General features: G+C 38.7%; 1 long non-coding RNA gene across 1 annotated transcript; it reads left to right on the top strand.

The window, feature by feature from the left end:
- The first annotated feature begins 3,376 nt into the window (after positions 1 to 3,376).
- On the top strand, positions 3,377 to 17,570 carry LOC140606108 (uncharacterized). The gene is made up of 4 exons (XR_012008520.1): positions 3,377 to 3,480; positions 7,391 to 7,494; positions 12,400 to 17,110; positions 17,295 to 17,570. It is a non-coding gene; the product is annotated as an uncharacterized lncRNA (long non-coding RNA).
- The last annotated feature ends 1,321 nt before the right edge of the window (positions 17,571 to 18,891 follow it).

Genomic DNA, 18,891 nt, shown 5'->3' with positions numbered 1-18,891 from the left:
TGCACAAAACAGCAGTATGTATTTTACAAGAACACATACACATCCAAGGGTGCATTTCAGACACATAACTGTGGGTGTTTTGTGTTGGAGGGGAAATGGAATGTAAACTGAGAATAAGGGAGGGTTAAAATAAGCAAAAGGCCTTACACAGTTCATGCTCACTATGAACTGAGGAAACTGATGAACTCTACTCTCAGTATGCAAGGCATCCCTAGCCACCAATATTTTCAGCAAATATCTCAGTGGTATTTCATGGGGACTCAGCCATATAATTCTAAAGTTTTTCTGAAAGAATGAACAGTGAAGAAAAGTTAAAAAAAAAAAAAAAACTGAAAAAGAAGAGCATCAGGCAGCCCGGGTGGCTCAGCGGTTTAGCGCCGCCTTCAGCTCAGGGTGTGATCCTGGAGACCCTGAATCGAGCCCTACGTCAGGCTCCCTGCATGGAGCCTGCTTCTCCCTCTGCCTGTGACTCTGCCTCTCTCTGAGTCTCTCATGAATACATAAATAAAATCTTAAAAAAAGAAAAAAAAAAAAAGAAAAAGAAAAGCATCTAGTGATGACCTGGCCTATCAGATGGTAGAATGTATAAATAATACAGCAGTCGCTAGAACAGTATATTACTGGAGCAGGGATAGACGGAAGAATCAATAGAACAAAAAATATAGGAAAAAATGGACCCAAGAACTTAGCAAAAACTATTTGATGGTAAGAGTGGCATTCCTATCAGTGAGGGAACTGCTGAATTTTACAACAAAATATATTTGAAAAATTGACTAATGATTTGGGGGTAAGTTAGAAAATACATACAGAAATAATTGAGACCTCTGTGAATAGATAGATTTAGGTATGAATGCCAGTTTTGCCACTGGATAGCTGTGTAATTGCAGACAAGATACTTAACCTCCCTAAGCTTCTTTTCTCCTATATTTAAAAAAAAGATAATTAAAGTAACTATATGAATGTGAGGATATAAAAAGGTAGTGGGTGTTAAAAGATACTCTTTTTCTAAAAAAATAAAAATAAAGTAGGGCCACCTGGGTGGTTCAGTCTGTTAAGTGTCTGCCTTCAGCTCAGGTGGTGATCTCAGGGTCCTGGAATCGAACCCTGCATCAAGCTCTCTGATCAGTGGGGAGCCTGCTTCCCCCTTTCCCCCCTCCCTTGCTAATGCTCTCTCTCTCTCTCAAATAAATAAATAAAATATATTTTAAAAAATAAAATAAAACATGGGTCGCATGGGTGGCTCAGCAGTTGAGCATCTGGCTTTGGCTCAGGTTGTGATCCTGGGGTCCTGGGATCGAGTCCCGCATTGGGATCCCAGCAGGGAGCCTACTTCTCCCTTTGCCTATGTCTGGCTCTCTCTGTGTCTCTCATGAATAAATAATAAAAATAAAATAAAATAAATAAAATAAAATAAAATAAAAAAATAAAATAAAATAAAATAAAATAAAATGAGGAGCACATGGGTGGCTCAGTCAGTTGAGCATCTGACTTAATTTCAGGTGAGGTCTTGATCTCAGGGTCCTGGGGTTGAGTCCCATGTTGGGCTCTGCACTCAGCAGGGAGTCTGCTTGAGATTCTCTCTCTCTCACCCTTTCCTTCTATCCCCCCACCTTCCTTGCACATATTCTCTCTCCAAAAAAAAATAATAATAATAAAAAAGAAAACATGGTATCTATCACACAAAATGTGCCTCATAAATCTTAGCTATTATTATTTCTGCCCCATGCAAAGTAATGTACAAAATGAAATCATAAATGTTCCAGAAAGAAAATAAATGAGTATTATTATAGTCTTGGGGAGCAGGAAGACTTTCAATTTTTTTAAGATTTATTTATTTATTTTAGAGAAAGAGGGAGAGAGAGAGTGGGGTGGGGGGAGGAGCAGAGGGAGAGGGAGAAAGAATTTTAAGCAGAATCCAAGCCAAGTTTAGACCCCGTCTTGGGGCTTGATCTTCTGACCCTGAGATCATGATCTGAGCTGAAACCAAGAGTCAGATGTTCAAATGAGTGCACCATCTAGGCACTCCAGAAAGACTTTCTAAATAAGACCCTAAGGATAGAGAACATGAAAGAAAAGATAACAGTTCTTTACAAAAAAACAGAAACCAAAACCCCAAACATAAAGCCTTCTTTATGCCAACTCCCAACACATTCATACAAGATTAATATACAAATGACAAATATATGCAATAGACAAATGGTTAATAGCCTTTTACTAATCAACAAGGAAAAGGTAGAGGGGTGCCTGGGTGCTTAGTCAGTTAAGCATCCAACTCTTGATTTCAGCTCAGGTAGTGATCTCAGGGTCAGCAAATAGAACCCTGCCCCAGCAATCTCTGCACTCAGCAGGGAGTCTGCTTGAGACTGTTTCTCTCCTTCTCTCTCTGTCCTTTCCCCTGCCCACCCCACACACACTCTCTTTCTCTCTCTCTAAGATAAATAAATCTTTAAAAAAAAATTCAGGGGCATCTGGGTAACTCAGCCAGTTAAGCATCTGCCTTCAGCTCAGGTCACTATCCCAGGGTCCTGGGATTAAGTCCCACATGGATGTCTCTGCTCAGCTGGGAGCCTGCTTCTCCCTCTCCCTCTGCTGCTCCCTGTGCTTGTGTATGCGTGTGCGAATTCTCTCTATATCAAGTATATAAATAAAACCTTTTAAATAAAAATTTAAAACATTTTTAAAAAATTTAAAACAAGGTAGAAACAGCAGTAGAAAAATTCACCAAGAACATCAACAAATAAACAACACCAAAAAAATGATTACAAATATGCAGAAGGGGGAATGTTCAATTTCCCTAATACAAAATGTAAATTAAAATGGAATACCATTGTTTTGCGTATCAAATTAGCATGATAGATTTTTATGATAATACTTAAAAAAAAGATTTTATCCATTCATTTGACAGAGAGAGAGAGAGAGAGAGAACAAGTAGGAGGAGTGGTAGATAGAGGCAGAGGGAGAAGCAGGCTTCCCACTTAGCAGGGAGAGTGTGGGGCTCGATCCCAGGACCCTAGGACTATGACCCGAGCCAAAGGTAGATAGATGCCCTATCAACTGAGCCACCCAGGCATCCCAGATAATATTCATTTAAAAAAAAAAGATTTATTTATTTATCTGAGAGAGAAAGAGAGAGCCAGCGAGTATGAGCGGGGTTGGAGAATGGTCAACAGAGGGAAAGAATCTTAAGTAAACTCCCCACTGAGTGCAGAGCCCAACACCAGGTTCCATCTCATGACTCCCAGTCGAAATGAAGTTTCAGATGCCCAACTGACTGAGCTTCTTGGGCACCCTGATAATATTCACTTTTTACTAAGCTTAGTTTTGGATGCCTGTTCCATTCACCTCCTATTTACAGATAATCCCCTCTCATTGGCAGCCTTTGATCAGCAAGGCACCTGACAGAACCAGAGAATGGGAAGGACGAAAGTTGATTTGTCAAGAGACAATTGCCTTCTCTAAAGGGAGCCAATCCAACATCAGGTTAGCTATTTGTGGTTTCTGTGGTTAAGTTGGAAAAGATGAGTTTGACCTAACCTAGTCCTCTCTCAGGAAATAAAACAGAGGGAAGTCGTCAGTCCAAAGTAACCAAATGAATGGAAACACCATGAAGAATCAAGGATAGGGTCGCAAGTTTGGGAGCATGTACAAACGGGAGTCAGGGAGAAATAAGATCCAGAGGAAGATAGCTGGGAGGGAGCTAGAAAAAAGCAAAGGGATAAACCATGACAGAGGGATTAAGGGGGTCGTTCCAGGATGATGAGCTCCAGCCCTCCATGAGGCTCCTAGTTCATTTTAGCTTTTCTCCAATTTCTTTATCTTTACACTAACCTTCATGTTACTTGAGCTATCTATTTCTAGCAGGTTTCTTTTTCTTAAAACCCATAGAGCTCTGACTAAAGCACAACCCTGGTGAGACAGAAGCAAATGGTTGAAGGCCAACGGCAGACACCTAAAGTAGATCCAGTAATTCCACACCTTGTTCTTGATCTTCAGGACAAAATTATGGAGCTGGATAGAACATAACATTTTTAAAATTGAGATATAATTGAGATATAACACTGTGTCGGTTTAAGGTACACGACATACTGATTCCATACATTTATATTGCAATGATTGCCATTATCAGCTAACACCTCTATTATGTGTAATTATCATTTCTTCTGGTGGTGGGGACATTAAGATCGAGTCTTGAAGCAAATTTAGCATTGATATACAGTTTTGTGTATTTAATTGTATATTAGATCTCTGGGATTTACTTATCTACTAGTTGCAAGTATGTACCCTTAAACAACATCTCTCCTTTCCACTATTCCCCAGTGTTTGGTAACCACCATTCCATTCTGGGTTGTTTTGTTTTGAGGGGTTTTGTCGGTTACCTTTCACAGGTAAAGCAGTATTTGTCTTTGTCTGTCTTATCTCACTGGGCATAATGTCTCTAAGCTCTCTACATGTTGTAACTAGCAGGATTTCCTTTTTTCTCATGGCTCAATAGTATGTCATTGTATATATAGGGTATGTATATATCTTCTTTATCCATTCATCTATAGATGGACACTCAAGTTGTTTGCAAATCTTGGCTATTAAGAATAATTCTGCAATGAACATAGGTGTGCAGATATATTTTTGATAACCTGTTTTCATTTCCTTTAGCTATATACCCAGAAGGAGGATTACTGGATTCTATAGTAGTATATTTTTTTCTTTTTTTTTAAAGTAGGCTCCATTCCCAGCGTGGACCCCAATGTGGAGCCTGAATTCACCCCCCTGATATCAAGAATTGAGCTGAGATCAAGAGTTTGCCCATTCTAGAGATCTCACTTAACAGACTGAGCCACCCAGGTGCCCAGGTAGTTCTATTTTTATGTTTAGTAAACATAACATCTTAATGAATGGCCACTACCTGTACTAAGTGCTTAACATACATCGTATCATTTTATTCTCATGACAACTTGAACTTGAAAGTTTCCTGTGGTTATACAAGTATTGAATCATTATGTCATTGTACATCTGAAACTAATGTAATGTTATATGCCAGTTATACCTCAGTTTTTAAAATTCTAGTCCTTATTTTAGAAGTGGAGAGACTGAAGCACCAAGAGGTGTGGCAGAGACGGTACTGCTCATAAAAGTTTCTATCTGCTCTCTCACATGTCCCAGCCCATTGTGCTTGGGTGGGGCCAGAAGTGCTGGCAGACTAAGCTGTGCATGACTCTCCAGCTCTTTTCCTTCCTTGCATGGTGCCCCAAAAGGTGGTATCCAGATGGGGTTAATATACAGGGTGGTAGAGCTCCATCAACCTGGTACTTTGAGAGTATTTTAGAGTAGATCCTCCCATGTTCCCCTCACCTCGCCATATTGCATATCAATGCAATGATGACACTGTGGATGAGAAATTAATCTTTGCTATGCTACCAAGATTTTGGTGTTTTGCTGCTTTAACTGTAGCACAACCTGGCTACTGTACCATATCCAAGTGGATCTACATAACTTATCCAAGGAATCATAGCTGGTACATGGCAAAGTCAGAATTCAAACCCAGCTCCACCTGCATTCTTTTTTTGTAGTTGGGGTAAAAGAGGGGTGGCCTTCTTTTGGGTGGTTCAGTAGGTTAAGCATCCAACTCTTGATTTCAGCTCAGGTCATGATCTCAGGGTCATGGGATGGAGCTGTGTGTTGGGCTCCACACTGGGCATGGAGCCTGCTTAAGATTCTCTCTCTCTTGGGGATCCCTGGGTGGCACAGCGGTTTGGTGCCTGCCTTTGGCCCAGGGTGCAATCCTGGAGACCCGGGATCGAATCCCACGTCGGGCTCCCGGTGCATGGAGCCTGCTTCTCCCTCTGCCTGTGTCTCTGCCTCTCTCTCTGTGTGTGTGTGACTATCATAAATTAAAAAAAAAAAATTCTCTCTCTCCCTCTGCCCTTCATCACTTGTGTGCACACATGCACTCTCTCTCTCTCAAAAAAAAAAAAGTTGTGGTAAAAAATAACATAAAATTTACCATTTAAATGATTCTGAGGTGGACAATTCAATGGCATTAAGTACATTCACAGTGTTGTGTAACCATTACCACTGTCCATTTCCAGGACTTTTTCATTACTCCAGAAACCATGTACCCATTAAACAATAACTCCCCATTCCTCTCTCCCTTGGCCACTGGTGACCACTATTCTACTTCCTGTCTCTATCAATTTGCCTATTCTAGAGATCTCGTATAAGTGGAATCCTACAATATTTTTCCTTTTGTGTGTAGCTTCCTTCACTTGGCCTGTTTTCAAGATTCACCCATGTTGTAGCCTGTGTCAGAATTTCCTTCCTTTTTATGGTTGAATGATATGCTATTGTATGTACCACATTTTGTTAATTCCCGCATCTTTTGATGGACATTTGGGTTGTTCTACCTTTTGGCTATGTGAGTAATGCTGCTATATCTGTCTGAATCCCTGCTTTCACTTCTTTTGGACAAATACCTACAGGTGGAACTAGTAGATCTTAAGCTAATTTTATGCTTAACAAAAAAAAAGATTTATTCCTTTTTATCTGAGAGACAGACAGAGAGAGAGAGCACATGAACAGGGAGAGGGGCAGAGGGAGAGAAACAGACTCCCCACTGAGCTCAGAGCCCCATGCAGGGCTCGATCCCATGAGCCCAAGATTATGACTAGAGCTGAAACCAAGAGTCAGACAATTAACTGATTGAGCCACCCAGGTGCCCTATGTTTAACTTTCTGAGAAACTGCCATACTGTTTTCTTTTTCTAAAAATCAGGTTTAGGGGCAGCTTGAGTGGCTCAGCGGTTCGGTGGCTTAGCAGTTTAAATAATAAATAAAACTCAGGTTTAGGGAGCCAGGGTCTTGGGATCCAGCCCCAAATCAGGCTCTCTGCTGAGTGGGCAGTCTGTTTCTCCCTCTCCCTCTGCCCCCACCCCAGCTCTCTCTTACTCTATCTCAAATAAATTAATAAAATCTTTTTTTAAGTCAGGTTTATTAAGGAATAATTTACACTCAATAAAATTCATTTTTAAAAAAAGATTTTATTTATTCATGAGAGACACACACACAGAGAGAGAGAGAAGCAGACACAGGAAGAGGGAGAAGCAGGCTCCATGCAGGGAGCCCGATGTTGGACTTGATCCGAGGACCCCAGGATCATGCCCTGAGCTGAAGGCCAATGCTCAACCGCTGAGCCACCCAGGCGTCCCAGTAAAATTCAATTTTTAAGTGTACAGTTTTATGATGTTTTTTTCCCAACACATGGATTGTATAACTACCACCACAATCAACATAGAGAATAGTTCCATTATCCTAAAAAGACTCCTTTGTAGTTCATCCCAAATTCATACATCTGGCAACTGCTGATCTGATTCCTATCCCTATACTTTTGACTTTTCCAGAATGTCATACAATTGGAATCATTGGAGCCTGGCTTCTTTCATTCAGCACAGTTTATTGGAGATTCATCTATATCAGTGTATCAATAATTTGCTCCTTTTAATAGGTGAGTAGTATTCCATTATGTGGATATATGACATGTATTTATTTATTCACCAGTACATGGACATTTGATTTGTTTTCTGGTTTTGGCAATTATGAATAGTGCTGCTATAGACATTTGCATACAGCTCTCTGTGAGCAAATGTGCTTTGATATCTCCGAATAAATACCTCAGAGTAGAATTTGCGGGTTATATGGTAATGAACGCTTAACTACTTTAAATGACCCATTTTGCAAGAAACTACCAGTTTTGCATTCCCACCAGCATGTATGAGAGTTTCAGTTAATCAGTATCCTCTATAACATTTGGTATTGTCAATTTATTTATTTTTATTTTAGCCATTCTAATAGGTATGTGAGTGCATTACATTATAGTTTTCATTTTTCATATCCCTAAAGGATAATGATGTTGAAATTTTTTCTATATGGTAATCTCATTTGGTGAAATGTCTATTCAAATCTTTTGTCCATTTTTTAAAAAGATTTTATTTATTTATTAATGAGAGACACAGAGAGAGAGAGAGAGGCAGAGACACAGGCAGAGGGAGAAGCAGGCTCCATGCAGGGAGCCCGACATGGGACTCGATCCTGGGCCCCCAGGACCACGCCCTAGGCTGAAGGCCACGCTAAACTGCTGAGCCACCCAGGCTGCCCTGTCCATTTTTGAGTTGGGTTGTTTTCATATTATTGAATACTGGAGTTCTTTATATATTCTGGATACACATCTTTTATCAATATGTGTTTTGCAAGTATTTTCTCCCATTCTGTATCTTTTCGTTTTCATAACTGTCTCTTCAAGAGCAGAAGTTTTCATTTAAGTCTAATTTATCATTTTTTAAATTTTATGGTTCATGTGTTTGTGTTAAGTACAGAGCCTGATGTGGGGCCATCCCAGGACCCTGAGATCATGACCTGAGCCAAAACCAAGAGTTAGTTGCTTCACCCACTTTTTGTTTCTCATTTACAAAATTTTGCCTAACCTTAAGTCACAAATATTTGTCCTCTCTTTTATTCCAGAAGGCCTATAGTTTTAGGTTTACATTTAGGTCTATTATTTCTTTCTTTTTTTTTAACATATAGTTTGGATTTTTAAAAAATATTTTGTTTATTTGAAGGAGAGAAAGAGAGAGAGAGAAAGAGAGAGAGAGAAAGCATGAACAAGGGGAGGGGCAGAGAGAGAAGCAGACTCTCTGTTGAGAGGGAGCCAGATGTGGAACTGGATCCCAGAACCCTGAGAACATGACCTGAGCTGAAAGCAGATGTTTAAACAACTGAGCCTCCCAGCAGGCGCCCTTGTCTATGATTTATTTCAAGTTCATTTTCGTATATGGCACAAGATATGTATCAAGATCCTTTTTTTTTGCATATTGATATCCAATTGTTCCAGCACCATTTAATAAAATCAACCTATTCTTTTTTTTAAGATTTTCTTTATTCATTCATGAGAGACACACAGAGAGAGGAAGAGACATAGGCAGAGGGAGAAGGAGGCTCCTTGCAGGGAGCCTGATGTGGGACTCGACCCTGGGACTCTGGAACCACACCCAGAACCGAAGGTGCTCAACCGCTGAGCCAGCCAGGCATCCCAAAATCAACCTATTCTTAACTTCCATATTATATTATATACAAAAGTTCTTTTACTCATTTGTACCAAAATCTGGTGAGGCTTGTGGATATACGGTGATACACTTGTACTATTCTTTGTAGTTCATGAAGTACTTCTGGTTATATAATCTCATTTTGATCCATAGTCAACCCTATGAGGTAGCAATAACAATATTGTTCCTCCTATTTACAGTAAAGAGACCCAGAAGAGATGAGTGTTTGGTCAAGATGACAAAGCTTTTGGTGCTATGTTCAATACATTACTGGCAATCAATAAACACTGAACTGCCTTTTCCAAGATCTAAGGTATTCCCATAGATCTGCCCAGCACTCAGGAGCACTAGCAGCAAAAGTCAATAGTCACTGCTTAATTTTGAGTTTATTGGTCCTTGAAAACTGGAAAGACTAAGAGATTTGGTTTAAGGATGGTTGTTTGGATTACCCATAAGAAGAGGTCACATATCTCACATATCCCTACTATATTGACTGGCCATAGGGATGCAAACTTTATTCAATAAAAATACAATTAGAAATCTTTTCTTTAGGAACACCTGGGTGGCTCAGTGGTTGAGCACCTGCCTTTGGCTCAGGGCATGATCCCACAGTCCTGGGATCGAGTCCCACATCAGGCTGCCTGCATAGAGCCTGAATCTCCCTCTGCCTACATCTCTGCTTCTCTGGGTCTCTCATGAATAAATAAATAAAAGTCTAAAAAAAAAATCTTTTCTTTAGAATATTACTGAGCTTCAGCAAGAAAAAAAATCAGTTACCAAATAGTCCAAATATCAACGCAATAAACTGATTTGGCTTATGGTTTTGGTCATTTCTTCAGCCCATTAAGACATCCCTCTTTCTTTGGGAAGCATATTCATCCATCACATCATTGGCATGGGCTCTTAGGAGCCATTTTGCTACCACCTGATTCTGCCTCCTTGGCCATGGCTGTTTGTACCAGAGGTGGACACATCACCCAGGGTGGTGATTAGATTGTTTCTTTGGGGAATTTAGGATTAAACTGAAAAACAGATCATCAGTCTGCAGTTGGCTGGCATAACCTTTGAACTGGGAGATACACAGCAGCTATATTCTGCTTATCAAGTGAATCAGAAGAGAAATAAAAGCAGATATGCAGAGAGAAAAATAAACACAGAAAAAAAGAATGAAGTAGGGAGGAAGACGTAGGAACTCAATTGCTTTACTGTTTCTGGTTTCTAACATTTCAGTGGTCTCACTGCACACCTGTCCTTTAGTGTGTGAAATCGCCTCTCCATCCTTTAAACTTTGCCCCTTTTTTCTTAAGCTACTTATAATCAAAGACTCCTAACTAATACAATAGAAGTAAATTGAGTTATCATGGAGTAGAAAGACATGACCTTGAACTGTTTTATAGGGATTTAAAAGTAAAGTCGCCCGGGTGGCTCAGCGGTTTAGTGCCGCCTTCGGCCCCGCCCATGATCCTGGAGACTCGGGATCGAGTCCCTACATGGAGCCTGCTTCTCCCTCTGCCTGTGTCTCTGCCTCTCTATCTCTCGGTCTCTGTGTGTCTCTCATAAATAAATAAATAAAATCTTAAAAAAAAAAAAGTAAAGCTGACTTTTGGGCAATAGGTGCTGTAAGTAGAAGACAAAATTTCCTTCGCCTTTTATTCTAAAATAAATTGCTCGAAAGGTTTGGGCCGAGTGAACATCAGCTTGTACAATGAGACAAGAGAGTATTATCCAGGTTGAACTATCATTTGTTTCCAACCGGGAAGGAGCAGGGAGGAGGAGCAAGAGAAAAAGGCGGGAGGGAGGTCAATAGTAGAGGAAGAAAATAAAAGTCAGACATGGTATTGTGCCCAGAAAATGTGTATACATTTACATTTGGAGACCCCTTTACTTCGGGATAAAAAATGATGATCAATTACCAAGTATTATTTTGTAAATTAGATGCCCTCTGTGAAATTAGCTTTCTGACATATTTCCAGCCATTTTTCCAAAGCAGCCTCTGTGAAATCCTCTTTCTTTACAGCAGAGTTAAATACTGTGGCCTCATGTTCTCCTTGCCCAGAATCTCAGGGTTGGGTTTTTGTTTTTGTTTTTGTTTTTTGCCATGTTCCTGACTTTGTCATTAACTTTGATGAACAAAATGAATGATGCAAAGAAGCAAGTGGGACAATGGGGCTGATTCATGGTTTGGGAAAACAGTGAATTGTCACAGAGCAAACACTGGCCCTCCTTTTTGCTGGGGACACTGCAATGTTTGGCTGAAAGCATCTTGTTTGGATTCTTCCAACCAGTGGATAAGCATCTAAATGACAGGTGCAATATGCAGTTCCCAGGGTTCCCAGAGTCCCCAGGGACACTTAAAACAATCCTGAGATACCCTGGCAAAGCTTGTGATCTTTGTAAAACGACAGAGAGAAGTTATTCAAATAGCTCTTAATTTCATTAAGGAGTCTCATTGTAAGGTCCCAGAACAGGCATTTATTTTTATGTCAGGATTATCTTGAGTTTTATATTTGCATCCACTCCTGGTAACTTAGCTGGGATGTCAGGTGCTAAGCTTACATTTGAATTGACGTTTTGACTTGGACTTCAAAAATAATTTACCTTTAGAAGACTAAATTTGACCAAAATTAATTTGATGGATAATTTAGAGGTACCTATATATATTTATATTGGTATCATATTGATATGCTGTTTTGTGATATTTTTCATTGAGCAGCATGATATAAAAATATGAAATTGTCAACAAATTTTAATCTACAATATACTAATGGATGTATTGTGTGCAACTGTATGAATGAATCATCATTTATTTAAATAGTCCCTTCTTGGACATTTAGGTTGTTTTCATTTTTTCATAGCTATAATCCATGCTTCAGTAAAAATTATGGTAGCTAAATCTTTGCATATTTCCTTATTTCCCTTGGAAAGAAATCTTCAATTTTGATTGCTCAATCAGAAGTATTGCATATTTTTTTACTGTTTTTGATTCAAAATGAAAAATTGCTTTCCAGAATACAATATATACATAGTCCGGTATAGAGTATTTTCCTTCACACACACCCAGCTCTCCAGTCTAAACTTTACTTACTTAAGGGGTACCTGATTGGCTCAGTTGGAAGAGCATGCAACTCTTGATCTCAGGGGTTGTGAGTTCCAGCCCCACGTTAGGTGTAGTGATTACTTAAATAAATAAAACTTAAAAAAAAAAAAAAACCACCCAAGCTTGACATAGTTTAATTTTGTTGTTTTATTCCTCAGGTAAGTGATCATACAATCTATAGATCATGACTTTTTTTTTTTTTTTTTTAACAAAGGCACACTGCTACATGCAGCACATCATTTGGATATGTCTGGAGTCTTGGAAGCTTGACTATTCTACATTCTCCTACAAATGGACCTTAGAAGCTTATTTGGAGATTCTAGCAGAGGAGTGTAGCTACTCCCATACCCTAGACTGATGAATGGTTCTCCTTTATTGGGGAAGGTCGTCTTCTTCAACCAAGTCCACAACTTTGGGAGAGATACACATGGAACCATGGGGGAGGAGGGAACTTCCACCTAGCCAGCCATTATCAACTGAATTGACCCTGGCAATCCATGGGGTGACAGATGTCTCAGCCAGATCGCCTTCATATCTATGACTTTTTTTCTTTTATCAACCAGATGGTCAAAAGTTGCAAGATATCATAATATATCTTTGTTGTTAAGAATATGCATAGATGGATTCTTTCAAACTTTTTAAGTTGGTATTTTTGAAGGATAATTTGAGAGTATCTGTGAAAAATCTTAAATTGCATATCTTTTGACCTAGTAATTTCTATTCTTTTTTTAAGATTTTATTTATTCATGAGAGACACACAGAGAGAGAGAAAGAGAAAGAGAGAGGCAGAGACACAGGCAGAGGGAGAAGCAGGCTCCATGCAGGGAGCCCAACGTGGGACTCGATCTCAGGGCTCTAGGGTCAGGCCCTGGGCTGAAGGCGGCACTAAACCTCTGAGCTACCCGGGCTGCCCAGTAATTTCAATTCTTAAAGACCATCTTTCACAAGTGAACAAAGATGTATGTATAAAGGTATTCATTGAAGCATTTTTTAAAATAGTAAAACAAGGGATCCCTGGATGGCTTAGTGGTTTAGCGCCTGCCTTTGGCCCAGGGTGCAATCCTGGAGTCTCGGGATCGAGGCCCACGTTGGGCTCCCGACATGGAGCCTGTTCCTCCCTCTGCCTCTCTCTCTCTCTCTTTCTCTCTCTCTGTCTCTCTCTATGTCTATCATGAATAAATAAATAAGATCTTTAAAAAATTTATTAAAAATAGTAAAACAATTAAAATTAATCAGTAGGATACAGTTAGTTAAATTATACTACATTTATACTGTGAAATACTGAGCAGCCATTGACAAGAATAAGGTAGATTGCTAGTAGCAACCTGGAACTCTGTCCATGCTATTTTGCTTGGAATTCTGTCCATGCTATTTTGCTAAGTTTAGAAAATATGTTGCAGAATAATATAGTATGATCTCAATTTTATTTTTTAAAATCCATATATAAGGGCTCATGGGTGTCTCAGTAACATATCTGGCTCTTGGTTTCAGCTCAGGTCAAGATCTCAGGGTTGTGAAATCAAGCCCACTTCAGCTGCACACTCAGTGCAGATTCTGCTTGAGATTCTTTCTCTCTCTCCCTCTGTTCCTGCTTACACTTGTGCTCTCTCTCTCAAATAAATAAACAAAATCTTTAAAATTCATGTATCTACACTCAGAAATATACATAGAAAAGGGTCTATTGAAGATGGTTAGTTACCTCTGAGAAATAGAATTAATAGAATAATGGAACATATTTACTTTATGTTTTTTTGTTGCCTTAATATTTTAGTGGGCATTTATTCTTCTAAGCATTGTCGCCTTTTCCTGGGTTTTTATACATTTTATTTCTTTTTCCTATTGCATTAGTTTAGAATTTTAAGAACAATTTAACTACACGTAAAAGGTGATACTCTTACCTTGTTCCTGATTTCTGTGGTAATGTCTTTAATATTTTGAAATTAATATTGGCTGTTGGTTTCTGACATTCTTTATCATGCTAAGAAAGTACGCTGTTATTCTTTTTTAAAATATTTTTTTGAGGGGTGCTTGGGTGGCTCTGTCAGTTAAGCACCATTTGCTTTCAGCTCAGGTCATGATCCCAGGGTCTTAGGATCAAGTCCCACTTATGGCTCCCTCTCCCTCTGCTCCTTCCCCTGCTCATGTACATGTACTCTCTCTTTCTCTCAAATAAATAAATAAAATCTTTAAAACAAAAAAATTTAAATGTATTTATTTGAGAGAGAGTGAGCATGAGAGAGAGAGAGAATGAGCAGGGGGGAGGGATAGAGGGAAAAGCAGACTCCTCACTGAGCAGGGAGCCCAATGTGGGACTCATGGGATCATGACCTGAGCCAAAGGCAGACACTTAACTAACTAAGCCACCTGGGCACCCAGTACCCTGCTATTTTTAATTATTAATACTATTCTTAATTCTTAATACTATTCTTAATTCTTAATGCTATTCTTAATTCAAGTAGGAGATTTTACCTGGCTAGTTTGTTGAATTTTTTAAAGCCTTTTTTGGTCATACATCAGGGTGATCATATAGTTTTTCCCTTAATTAAAACAGTATTATGAATTATATTAATACTTTTTCAAATATCAAACAATTCTATAGTTCCTAGAATAAATATTTCTTGGTCATAGTGTTATTATTTTAATGTACTTAAAATTTTTGATATGCTAATATTTTTATTGTGGTAAAAAACACATAACATAACCATTTTCAAATACACAGTTCAGAAGTGTTGAGTATATTCATGTTGCTGCAATATAGATTTCCAGATCTTCAGAACTTTTTCATCTTGCAAAACTGATACACCCATTAAAGAATTATTCTTCTTTTTTCCTTCTCCTCAGTCCCTGGTAACTACATTTCTACTTTCTGTTTTTACAAATGTGACTACTTTAGATAGCACATGTAAGTGGAATTGTACAGTATTTGTATTCTTGTGATTGGTTTACTTTACTTAGCACAAAGTTCTTAAGGTTCATCCATGTTGTAGTATGTGACAGGATTTCCTTCCTTTTTTAAGCCTGAATAATATGCCCTTGTATGTATATATTACATTTTCTTTATTCATCCATACATCCATGGACATTTGGGTTGCTTCTACCTGTTGGCTATTGTGAGTAGGCTGCTATGAACATAGCACATATCACTCTTCAAGGCCCTGCTTTCAGTTATTTTGGATACCTAAAAGTAGAATGCCTGGATCATATAGAAGGCCTATTTTTAATTTTTTAAGGAACTACCACACTATTTTCCACAGTGTTTGCACATTTTATGACCCCTCACCAACAGGACGTAGGGTTCCAGTTTCCAGTTTCTCCACATTCTTGCAACACTTATTATTTACTCTCTTTTTGATAGTAGCCATGCTGCTAATAAATGAGATGTTATTTCATTGTGGTTTTGATTTACTTTTCTCTCATGATTAGTTATGTTGACTGTCTTTTATATGCTTCTTTATAGAAATAGAAAAATTCATCCTAAAATTCATGTGGCATCTTAAGGAACCCCAAGTAGCCAAAAAAGAAGAGCAAAGTTAGAGGACTCGCATTTCATAATGTCAAAATTTACTACAAAGCCATAGTAATCAAAACCCTGTGAAACTAAAAAACAAACAAACAAAAACCCTGTGTAACTAGCATAAGGACAGACACATGGATCAATGAAACAGAAGAAAGAACCCATAAATAAACCTTTGCATGTATGATCAGTTGCTCTTCAGTGTGGGTGCTAAGATCCTGCAATGTGGAAAGGACAGTCTTTTCAACAAAAGGTGCTGGGAAAACTGGATTTCCATGTGTAAAAGAATTAAATTGCACCTTTAGCTTACACTGTAAAAATCAACTCAAAATAGATCAAAGACCATTTTGGATTGGAACTTAGTAAATTATAAGTGCAATATCCCTGATAGGGTTATTTGAATTGTTTATTTCACATTGTGTGAATTGGAATAGTTTCTGCTTAAAAAAAAAAAAAGGAATAGTTTCTGCTTTTAGAGGAACTGGTCCATTTCATCTAAGATGTCAAATTTCTGTGTGTAGAGTCTTTCATAATATTCCCTTATCATCTCTTTGATGTCTGCAGAGTCTATAATTATATGCCCTTTTTCATTCCTGATATTTGTAAATTGCGTCTTCTCACTTTGTTGTAATTTTAAAAAAATAGCAAATAGATTTCAGGAACATATAAAAAAATTATACATCACGACCAGGTGGGATTTTTACCAGGGATGCAAGGCTATCTCAATATATGAAATTAATGTAATCTACTATATTAACAGGTTAAAGAAGAAAAAAATCACATGATCATAACAAATGCTGTAGAAAAATCATCTGGAAAAAATCTAATAGTCTTTCATGACAAAAAATCACGAAAATAGGAATAGAGGAGAACTTCCTCAGTTTGACAAAGAACATCTGCAGAAAGCCTGAATGCTTTCCTCCAAAGGCTGGGAACAAGTCAAGGATGTCTAGTCTTATTACTCTTAATCAACATAGTTCTGTAAGTGCAATAGGCACGAAAATGAAGTAGAAGGCATAAAATCGTAAAGGAAGAAATAAAAATGTCCCTCTTTCATATAACATAACTGTCTGCATAGAAAATCCTAAGGCATCTCCAAAGAAGTATCCAAACTAATCAGTGACTTTAGCAAAGTTTAAAGATAAAAGATAAGCATACAGAAATCAGTTGGATTTACGTACGCTAGCAATGAACAGTAGTCACCAAAATTAAAAATATAGTGCATTTATAATCACTCAAAAGATGTGAATTACCTAGGTGTAAATTTGACAAAATGCGTATAGGACTTATATACTAAAAACTGAAAACTGCTGATGGAAAAAGAACATAAAGAAAAGGATAGACATACAGTGTTCACGAACTGGAAGACTCAACATAGTAAAGATGTCAATTTCTCCAAATTCATATACAGGTTTATTATTATTTTTTTTAATTTTTATTTATTTATGATAGAGAGAGAGAGAGAGGCAGAGGGAGAAGCAGGCTCCATGCACCGGGAGCCCGACGTGGGACTCGATCCCGGGTCTCCAGGATCGCGCCCTGGGTCAAAGGCAGGCGCCAAACCGCTGCGCCACCCAGGGATCCCCCATATACAGGTTTAATGCAACTACTATTAAAATCCCATCAATCTTTTTGTAGATACAGATAAGATTTTTCTACAATTTATATGGAAAGACAAAGGAACTAGAGGAGCTAAAGCAATCTTGAAAAAGTAGAATAAAGTAGGAGGAATCATTTGTTTCAATGTTAATTTTTATCACATAGTTGTATTAATCAAGACTATGTAGTACTGATGGACTGGTGAAGAGGTAGACATGTAGCTCAATGCGACAGAATAAAGAATCAAGAAATAGACCCACAAAAAGAAAGAAAGAAAGCCCACACAAATAGGCCTTTTTTTTTTTTTTTTTTTTGTTAAGATTTATTTATGATAGACATACAGAGAGAGGCAGAGACACAGGAGGAGGGAGAAGCAGGCTCCATGCCGGGAGCCCGACATGCGACTCGAGTCCAGGACTCCAGGATCGCGCCCTGGGCCAAAGGCAGGCGCTAAACCACTGAGTCACCCAGGGATCCCCTAGGCCTAACTGATTTTTTTTTTTAATTTTTTTTTTTATTTATTTATGGTAGTCACACAGAGAGAGAGAGAGAGAGGCAGAGACACAGGCAGAGGGAGAAGCAGGCTCCATGCACTGGGAGCCCGATGTGGGATTCGATCCCGGATCTCCAGGATCGGGCCCTGGGCCAAAGGCAGGCGCCAAACTGCTGTGCCCCCCAGGGATCCCTTTTTTTTTTTTTTTTTTTTTAATGATAGTCACACACAGAGAGAGAGGCAGAGACATAGGCAGAGGGAGAAGCAGGCTCCATGCACCGGGAGCCCGACGTGGGACTCGATGCCAGGACTCCAGGATCGCGCCCTGGGCCAAAGGCAGGCGCTAAACCGCTACGCCACCCAGGGATCCCGGCCTAACTGATTTTTGATGAAGGGATAAGAATAATTCAATTGAGGCAAGATAGTCTTTTTTTTTTTTTTTAATTTTTATTTATTTATGATAGTCACACACACACAGAGAGAGAGGCAGAGACATAGGCAGAGGGAGAAGCAGGCTCCATGCACCGTGAGCCCGACGTGGGATTCGATCCCGGGTCTCCAGGATCGCGCCCTGGGCCAAAGGCAGGCGCTAAACCATCCCATTTCAATAAATGGGCCTGGAGCAACTGGACATCCATAGTCAAAAAAGAAGAATAGTGCATCACCCTAATGCTCACACCTTGTATAAAAATAAACTTGAAATGGATTACAGACTAAAATATAAAACTCTAGTAATTTCAGAAAAAGAAACAACAAAGGAGAAAATCTTTGCAATCAAGGTCTAGGCGAAGTCTTAAGCTTAACACCAAATAACACAGTTTATAAAAGGGAAAGTTGATAAACTGTACCTCATCAAAATTAAAATCTTTTTCTCTGTGAAAGACTCTGTTAAGAGCATGAAAAGACAAGCAACAAATTTTGAGAAAGTGTTTGCATACCACATATCCAACAAAGGACTAGTATGTAGAATATATAAAGAAGTTTTAAATTTAATGGTAAAAAACAAACCAATAGAAAGTGGGCCAAAGGCATGAAGAACCAATTTACTGAGAGGGTATACAGATGGCAAATAAGCACCAGAAAAGGTGGTCAGCATCATT

The sequence above is a fragment of the Canis lupus genome, chromosome 16 (genome assembly GCF_048164855.1).
Source record: "Canis lupus baileyi chromosome 16, mCanLup2.hap1, whole genome shotgun sequence".
Taxonomy (NCBI): domain Eukaryota; kingdom Metazoa; phylum Chordata; class Mammalia; order Carnivora; family Canidae; genus Canis; species Canis lupus.
The sequence above is the reverse complement of the archived record's forward strand: the minus strand, read 5'-3'. Positions and strand labels throughout refer to the sequence as shown.